General features: G+C 36.4%; 1 long non-coding RNA gene across 1 annotated transcript; it reads right to left on the minus strand.

Annotated features, from left to right (window-relative positions):
• Positions 1 to 4,419: 4,419 nt before the first annotated feature.
• LOC117063403 lies at positions 4,420 to 5,292 on the minus strand. The gene is made up of 2 exons (XR_004428907.1): positions 5,233 to 5,292; positions 4,420 to 4,546 (listed from the first exon to the last, which is right to left on the minus strand). It is a non-coding gene; the product is annotated as an uncharacterized LOC117063403 (long non-coding RNA).
• Between the last annotated feature and the right edge of the window lie 4,706 nt (positions 5,293 to 9,998).

Here is a 9,998-nt window from a genome sequence, read left to right on the forward strand (position 1 = left end):
GAGGGAAGGAGGGAGGGAGGAAGGAAGAAAGGAAGGAAGGAAGGAAGGAAGGAAGGAAGGAGGAAGGAAGAAAGGGAGGGAGGGAGAGAGGAAGGGAAAAAAGTTCTACTGGCCAGGCATGGTGGCTCATGCCTGTAATCCCAGCACTTTGGGAGGCCTAGACGCACAGATGGATCACCAGGTCAGAAGATGGAGACCATCCTAGATAACACGGTGAAACCCTGTCTCTACTAAAAACATACAAAAAATTAGCCGGGCGTGGTGGCGGGTGACTGTAGTCCCAGCTACTAGGGAGGCTGAGGCAGGAGAATGCCTTGAACCTGGTAGGCGGAGCTTGCAGTGAACGGAGATCGCACCACTGCACTCCAGCCTGGGCGACAGAGAGAGACTCCCTCTCCAGAAAAAAAAAAAAAAAGAAGTTCTACTGTAGGTAAAATGCTATCAATCAGCATCACATGCTACAGAGAACTCTTTCATGAAGAGTCCATCAATGTGGCAAACATCGTTATTGTCTTATTTTAGAAATTGCCACAGCCACTCTAAGCTTTAGCCACCACTACCCTAATCAGTCAGCAGCCAATAGCATCAAGGTGAACTCATCCACCAAAGAAACGATTATTATTGCTGGAGGTTCAATTGATTGTCAGCAGTTTTTACAATAAAATATTTTAAAATTAAGGTATGAATATTGTTTTCTAGATAATGCCATAGTACATTTAATGTACCTTAGTGTAGGGTAAATATCATCTTTGTATGCACTCATGAATCAAAAAATTTGTGTGACTCTTTTTATTTTGACATTGGCTTTATTGTGGTGATCTGGAACTGAACCTGCAATATCTCTGAGGTATGCCTGTATGATGTTTTTATTTCATAGTAAGTTTCATCATGTACAGGAGTATTTTATTAGTGTAATAGTAAGGACCCAAACAGAGAGTCTCTCCCATTATTATTGTTCCTCAGTTGGGCAAATCCTTTAGGATAATTGGGGTTGAAATTATGCTTTTTAGATTAAGAAAATTTGAGTAGCTACCACCAAAGAACATAGATATATCACAATACATATATGTATTATTAGATCACCTGTAACCTAATAAAAATGAGGCCAAAACATTTTTTTGAAGTTGTAAAAAAGGATCTATGTCATTTCTTTGAATCACATGCTTTACAGTTGGAGACTCAGAGTAAGCAGAAGCAGCCAAATATCCCTGATCCCTTCAGACTAGTTTTTTTCAACGGTACAAGTAAAAATGCTTTTTTATTAAATTTTTGTCAACTACATTTATCTAATATTCCAAGAGGCAGGAAATTGATGAAAGAAGCAATTGAAACAAGGAAACAGTTTTTTTCTTTAAAAAAAAAAATTTCAACTTTTATTTTAGATTCAGGGGTTACATATGCAGGTTTGGTACCTGGGTATATTGCATGATTCTGAGGTTTAGGGGATGATTGATCCTGTCACCCAGGCACTGAACATATGTAGTACCCAATAGGTACTTTTTCCATTTGTCCCCTTCGCTACCTCCCTCCAGTAGTCCCCAGTTTTTTGTTGCCATTTCTTTGTGCATGGGTACCCAAAGTTTAGCTCCCACTTATGAGAATATGTGGTATTTTATTTTCTATTCCTGCATTCATTCATTTAGGATAATGGTCTCCAGCCACATCCATGTTGCTGCAAAGGACATGATTTCATGCATTTTTATACCATGGAGTATTTGTACCACATTGTCTTTATCCAGTCTACCATTGCTGGGCACCTAGGTTGATCCCACGTCTTTGCTATTGTGAGTAGTGTTACAGTGAGTATGTGAGTGAATGTATCTTTTTCGTAAAATGATTTACTTGCTTAGACATATATCTAGCACTAGCATGGAATGTTTTTGTATTTGTATCATTTGTGACTTCTTTCAGCAGTGTTTCGTATTCCTCCTTGTAGAGATCGTTCAACTCCTTAGCTAGATGTATTTCTAGGTGTTTTTTTGGTGGCTATTGTAAATGGGATTGCATTCTTGATTTGACTCTTAACTTGAATAGTATTGATGTATAGAAATGCTACTGGTTTGTACATTGATTTTGTATCGCGAAACTTTACTGAAGTTACTTATTCGTTCCAGGAGCCATTTGGCAGAGTCTTTAGGGTTTTCTAGGTACAGAATTATATTGTCCGTGAAGAGAAGTAGTTTGTCTTATTTTCCTATTTAGATGCCTGTTATTTCTTTCTCTTTCCTGATTGCACTGGCTAGCACTTCCAGTAGTATGTTGCATAGGGTGGTGAAAATGGGCATTCTTATCTTGTTCTAGTTCTCAGAAGGAGAATGCTTCTAAATTTTGCCCATTCAGTATGATGTTGGCTGTGGGTTTGTCATAGATTGCTGTTATTATTTTCAGCCATGTCCCATTAAGACCTAGTCTGTTGAGGGTTTTTATCGTGAAAAGATATTGCATTTTGTCAAAAGATTTTTCCACATCGAGGGTATCAGAAACATGATATCTGATATGTAAGGCTAGAGCAGCATGGATAATTGGTTCCAGACAATGCTTTGAGAGTAAACGACTATATATTGGAAATGAAGTGTCTTCATATTACCATCCTAGTACAGCTTACAGCTACAGAAAATGATCTTCACACCTACTTGCAAATGAAAACTTGAGTTAGATAAAAATAATTTACATGAAATGAGTAAATATTTTTTAATCACTAGCATGTATATATAATATATATAACATTATTGCTTGTTTTCTATTTTTACTGACTTAATATAAATTATTATTTGTACCATATATTTGTTTTTGCTCTTGTATACAGAAATGTTAATAAATACATTATGAACAGACTTACATGAATGGCATTCAACATTTATTTTACCTGCCTATCCATTAACTCTGTGAAGTCAGCACCTTAGATTCTTAGTTTTATTTTATAACTATAATTTAACTCCAAAAGCAACAAAAATTTTCACATATATTTAAATCTATCATGCTTAAAATTGAATCCAGAATTCTGGAAGGAAATAAGTAGGGTGGTTTATGAAAGCACAGAGACCAAAATTATACTACACACACACACACACACACACGTGTATCGTAATCCAAAAGGGGTTAAAACTACTTATAATTGGCTGGGCATGGTGGCTCACACCTGTAATCCCAGCACTTTGGGAGGCTGAGGTGGGCAGATCATGAGGTCTGGAGATCGAGACCATCCTGGCTAACAAGGTGAAACCCTGTCTCTACTAAAAATACAAAAAAATTAGTCAGGCATGGTGGCGGGCGCCTGTAGCCCCGGCTACTTGGGAGGCTGAGGCAGGAGAATGGCATGAAGGAGAATGGCGTGAGTCCCAGGAAGCAGAGTTTGCAGTGAGCCGAGATTGTGCTACTGCACTCCAGCCTGGGCGACAAGAGTGAGACTCCGTCTCAAAAAAAAAAAAAAAAAAAAAAAAAAACTACCCTGAGGGTCAGAAACTATGTGGTAAGTATGATATTTAATTTACCTTGATCATGCAACATTCGACATAAAACAAATAAACTATTGTTGAAACTCGGGCATTGCTTTTATGGATGATCAAAGTAAGTAGTTTCTTGAGATGGAATCTATTATTGGTGAAGATGAACTGAACATTGTTGAAATGTCAACAAAATATTTAGAATATTGCATAAACCTAGAGGATAAAGCAGTGGCAGAGTTTGAGAGGATTTTTTCCAATTTCGAAGGATGTTCTACTGTGGGTAAAACGCTATCAAACAGCATTGCATAGCATGCTACAGAGAAATATTTCGTGAAAGGAAGTGTCAATTAGTGTTGCAAACTTTAATGTTGTCTTATTTTAAGATATTGTCACAGCCACCTCAAATTTCAGCAACCACCACCCTGATCAATCAGCAGCTATCAACAATGAGGCAAGAACCTCCACCAGCAATACGACTCCCACTCAATAGAGTTTCACAAGATTGTTAGCATTCTTTAGCAACAAACAATAATTTATTTCTAAATTAAAATATTTATATTAGTTTTTAGACATAATGCTGTTGTACTCTTTAAAAACTACAGTATAGTGGCCAGGCGCAGTGGCTCATGTCTGCAATCCCAGCACTTCGGGAGGCCGAGGCAGGCAGATCATGAGGTCAGGAGATGGAGACCATCCTGGCAAACATGGTGAAACCCTGTCTCTACTAAAAATACAAAAAATTAGCTGGGTGTGGTGGTGGGTGCCTGTAGTCCCAGCTACTCAGAAGGCTGAGACAGGAAACTGGCATGAACCCGGGAGGCAGAGCTTACAGTGAGCCAAGATGGTGCCACCGCACTCCAGCCTGGGTGACAGAGCGAGACTCTGTGAAAAAAAAAAGAACAAATAAACAACAGAAAAAACTAAGCATAACTTTTATATGGACTAGAAATAGAAAAGATTGTGATACACTTTACTGTGATATTTGCTTTATTGCAGTGGTGGACCTAACCAGCAATATCTCTGAGGTTTTCCTGTACTTCATTGAGCATTTGGCAATCACCTTATCCTTCAGGATTAGTTTGATTTTTGCAGGGGCAAATCTGGCAAATTAATCAGAAATATCAGTTACTAGTACCTTTGCATCCTTTAGCATTTAAGGATGACATTGTTTCCTGGCAGTTTCTATGGGATTGTTATTATTTTGATTTAATACCCATTTCAGAGGCTTCCATCTAGCAATTCTGTTTATATTAGCTCTTAATTTGTGGCACAAAGAACCAAAATGGTGGGATTGTATGATTTGACAGGTATGTTTATTCTAATAATGCATTTGGGGACTGGGTAAATAAATGACTACCCTGTAGTTCTGTAGATAGACCCAGTTTACCCACTGTGATCTGGGCCAAGGGTAACATTTCATTTATTACCTGATTATCATATACCATAACGTATCTTCCTAGGTCAGGAACCAATACTGAAATAGTCCACATATAAATATATCTAATTACACTGCATATTCTGAGACTGGAATTAACCACAGGAGATATTTGTAGTGCCAATGGAACCACTGTGAGTCAGACTGAGGCCAGAATTAGCTTCAACTATCATCTGACCTGCACAAGTTTTCTCTCTGATTCATGGCCTATGTTGGATTTTATATCACTGAAGATCAGTGTCAATTTAGAGCCAGCATCTAATAACCCCTGTATTGGTCCATTTTCACATTGCTATAAAGAACTATCTGAGACTGGGTAATTTATGAGGAAAACAGGTTTAATTGACTCACAGTTCTGCAGACTGTAGGGGAAGCATGGCTGGGAGACCTCAGGAAATTTACAATCATGGCAAAAGGGCGAAGGGGAAGCAGGCTCAGTCTTCACACAGTGGCAGGAGAGAGAGAGAGTGAACGGGGAAATGCTCTACACTTTTAAACAACCAGGTCTTGTGAGAACTCACTCATTATCATGAGAACAGCATGGGGTAAATTCGTCCCAATTATCTAATCACCTCCTACTAGGGCCCTACCCTAATACTGGGGATTGCAATTGAATGTGAGATGTGGGTGGGGACACAGATCCAAACCATATCAACCCCTAACAGCTCTGAGCATTTCATGTCTCTAATGTATAGTGGATAGGACAAATTTATGGTGTGCATGAGGTGTGTTATAGAGTACCTTCAGAGTTTCAGGATTCCCCTTACCAAAGGTCTGTTGGTCTGTGATCTGTTTAAGTGAACAGGTAAGAAGCCATGAATCTCCACTCTATTGGTTCAACTTCTTTGTCTTCCTTTTAAACTTATAATAAACATCATTTTTATTATTTGCAAAATGTTATGGGAAGTCATAATTTAAGGTTTTTCTAATTCGTACGTATTTCTTGACTCTATAACCAATTAGCCATATACTCAGATGACTGATGGCTTGCATTTATCTTTGCCTTTGATAGTTAACAGTACCATTTGGCCTCTACTGTGCTAGGATCACATTATTCCCATTGATAGCTGGAAACTCAATTCATTGCAACATTGTCCAACATCCTCTATGGCCTACAGAGGTCAGTAAGCTCAGAGGTGATTTTCTATCTTTTCAAGGATGCTCAAATGCCTTTGGAAATATTCACTTCACTCCAAATTACTCCTTTTCTGTTTGTCATCTGTTTCCTTCTGAAAAATTTACCTTTGCCTATATAAATAGGTGAGGGCAAACAACTTTTTAAAAATTTATTTCTTCTTCCATACTATGGATAAAATAAAAGATAAGATAAAATAAGATAAAATAAACATTTTATCTAATATGTACTAAGATAAAATAAAAATTCATATCTTCTTCCATACTATGTTTTGTATTTCTGTGACTGGGATATTTTGAGATCTAAATCTCACTCTAGGCTGGAGGAAATTAGGGCTTGTGAGTTGGGATCCTGAAGAGTTTTGGTTGTGTAGCAACTGCAGCTGGTGAAGTCCTTGGAAGTTGTTATGCAGGGATGGCGAGTTCCCTCCAGTAGTGACACAAAGACCATTTGACTGAGTTTCAAGTGTCCGGGGGGGCTTAAGGTTTTTAATCTTATCTGATTCTTTACAAATGTTCCCCTTCCATGTATCAATACCCCAATCCTTGCTTGCCACTGACTTTATATTAACTAACTTAAGAGGTCGGATAGGGTTGAGATTATTACTAATGCCACAACTCTGAAACACTCAAAAGGCCATGGGATTGCTATACGTGTATCCATGCTTTGAATACAAGAAATAAAGCATTCCTTCAAAGCTACCATCAAGGCTTTCTAATAATTTTTGTTGAAGCTGTAGTTGTTGCCTTCACTTAACACTTCAGGTCTCAAGTTCAGAAAGATGCCTCATAATTAATATTCAGGTTCACTATGCAAAGATGAATTGGGAAATGGAGATCCATCCTTAGAGATACTGAATGGTTTAGATTTAAACGTTTTGTGTCTGGGTCTTTCTTTGTCACTAAGCATATAGTCGACAAAAGCACATATTGGCATTTGAAAAAAGTGGTGTGTGGCAGGAGTTTTCTGTCTCTTTTCATGAGGTAGGGTTTTTGTGGGTCTCCAATGGATCCAGGCTTCATGCAGTGAGCCTAACTTTAATCTTGTTTCTGGCCATGGGAAGCAAACCAGCACAACCACTGCACAATTAGAGCTCAGAGATCTGTGACCTTAAAACCTTATCTCCGACTCTAGTAGGAATTTTTCTGTCATACACAGTTCTATTTTGCTTTCTGTAGCTCAGCTGTCTTAGGTATTTTTCTTCATTGCATTTGTTAAGTAAACATTGTATGTGGACACATAAGGGATTATTGTCAGAGCTGATCATTTTGATTGGAGGTGTGTACATACATTTTATTGATGGGTGGAAATTCATAATTTTTCATTCAGAATATTGAAATAAAATTCAGCTGTGTCAGTATGTCCCCATCGCAATGTAACATTTGTTAACTGCATTCACCATTTATAGTTACTATTAAGATTAAATAAACTACCCAGGTTATTAGTTTTCTATTGCTGCTGTAACAAATTACTATAAATGTAGTGTCTTAAAATAACACAAATTTGTTATCTTTCAGTTTTCTATATCAGGAGTCTGAACTATGACTTACTGCCTAAAATCACAGTACCTGTAGGGCTACATTACTTTCTAGAGGCTTTGGATATAATTCATTTGCTTGCCTTTTCAGCTCCTACAGGCCACCCCTAGTCCTTGTCTTGTGGCCCCATTCCTTTATCTTCAACACCAGCAAGATCAAGTTGTCATTTCTCTGAGCCTCCTTCTCTCCCATTTCTCTGATTCTGACAATTCTATCCCTTCTTCCCTATATAAGGATCCTATGATTACATTGGTTCCACTGGGGTTAACCAAGGATAATCTTCCGATTTGAAAGTAATCAAATTAGCAAACTTAATTCCATCTGTAACCTTAATCTCCCCTTGTCATATAACAGAACATAGTCACAAATTCTGGGGATTAGGGCATGGATATTTTTGGGAGGCCATTATTTTCCCTATCACACTGTCTTTGGGTTAGGTCTCATTAGTGTGAAACATATAAATAGGAAAATCGAAGGGTCATCAATATTAAATCCACATTCAATGTAACTTCATTTTTAACTGGAAAATTCTTACACAGATGTGTCCAACAAAATAAGATTTTAAGCAAAGTAATCATAGCCTCCTTGTTACACAATCATTTTTATATATTTTCCACATTTGCAGAAGAGAAACTTCATAGTGGGAGAGCAGAAAATGCCAAAGAAACAATCGTTTCTTTTTTGGGGATAACCTTTTCTTCTGACATCTCTCAGAAAACTATTATTTTTAAGTCTAAATTACAGAGGACCACAATAACCTTATCCCACTGTAGGTAGCTGAATCATGAAACTTCTGCATGTTCTTCCATTAAGAAATTACTCTATTATCTAGAATTGCACCAAACGTAATTTAAGACAAGGCAAAGAATAAGGATGTATTCATTCATTCATTCATGCACTCAATTGTTTTTAGCATGTATTACATGCTTAAGAAACTTTGCTATTTACTATGGAAATTGTTATGAGAAACAAATACTTTTTCTCTTACTGTGATTTCTTTCATTTTGTTTTAATCCAGTGATCTAATAATTTTGTTTACTAAAATTTTGTTTAGTAAAATTTAGTAATTTTGTTTTACTCTAGTAACAAAATTTTATTTTAAGGTAGTAATGAAACACACTTGTTGAAATCCATAAATTGTGCTTGCATTTTATTTTAATTTTTTTGTTTGTTCCCGTGGTGGTATTGATTTTGGTTTGCCCAACTTTGCCTATATCCAACACAGTTGATACTGTTATGTTGATCCTCTGACTCTGTTAACCATTAACACATTTAATTATTGTTGCTTCAGTGTTTTGTGGAAAAAAAATGCTATTGTATATTTAAACATTTTTCTGTTATTATATGATTCAGTTTTCATTCTCCTTAGTTGAGTGAGAGTTCTAACTTTCTAGAGTAACATACCTAAAATAACAGTAAAGAAAACTTTATCTATGTCTGTTTATGAATATATATAACATGATTGCAGTGGGATACACTGGACTGTCAGATATTTTAATTGATTTCTCATACTGTAAGCTATGATAAACAGCCCTCAGCACTATGGCAAAGTAGTAGAAGTTATAAAGGTCCATATATATACCCTTTTTACCTGCAGGGTTGTGAATTAAATAGCACCTGAGCTCATGTGTGGCACTTGGGCAAATTTAAACTCAAGTCTAGCAAAAAAGGCCACAGAAATATAGAGATTTTATTTCTTAGGAGATACGAGTTTTGATTTTTAAGATGGAAGAATATTAGTTTATCAGCATTCAGTGGAAATGCACAAATAAATCTTGTTGATATAATGTTTTATATAATAATATTATTCTCTTGCTTTGCATCAGTTTTACACGTGTATACATCTTTGCAGAATGTTTCTTAAAAATTATTTTCTTTGTTTTATGTATAATTTATGGTTGCTTTAACAGTAATATTTAGTTTATTTCCCACCTACCAAGAAGTGTATGTAATAATAATAACTTAGATTTCCAAGGAGTTGTATATTTATATAGGTTTAAAAAATATATTCTTCTATAAGATTCTATTTTATTTTGCTATAGATTATTTCAAATTGCATTTTGATTCATTCTAATTGCCTTTTTCTCCACGTGTCTGTATTTTTAAAAAACTGTTTTGAATATTCCAGATACTGATTATAGTGGTGGAATCTTGCAAAAGGTGAGCAGCTTCACTCTTAATAAAGGGACCTTGATCAGCAACAAGTAGTGCAGAGGGAGCTCCTCACAACTCCACCAGTGTGAACCCAATTTGAGAACTGAAGGAGAAATCAACATCTGTGCAGATCAGGTGCTGCTAAGAGAATGCTGGCATTGGAGCTGAAAAGGTGACCTTGTTATCTCTGAGAAAATTATTGAATATCAACCTACCTATGGTTTATCAAGAAAATTCTCCTGGATTAATTATTTTCTTGCTAATTTTAGTCAAATAAAATTCTTTCTGAA

Source organism: Trachypithecus francoisi, unplaced genomic scaffold, assembly GCF_009764315.1.
Source record: "Trachypithecus francoisi isolate TF-2019V2 unplaced genomic scaffold, Tfra_2.0 Lachesis_group18, whole genome shotgun sequence".
NCBI lineage: Eukaryota > Metazoa > Chordata > Mammalia > Primates > Cercopithecidae > Trachypithecus > Trachypithecus francoisi.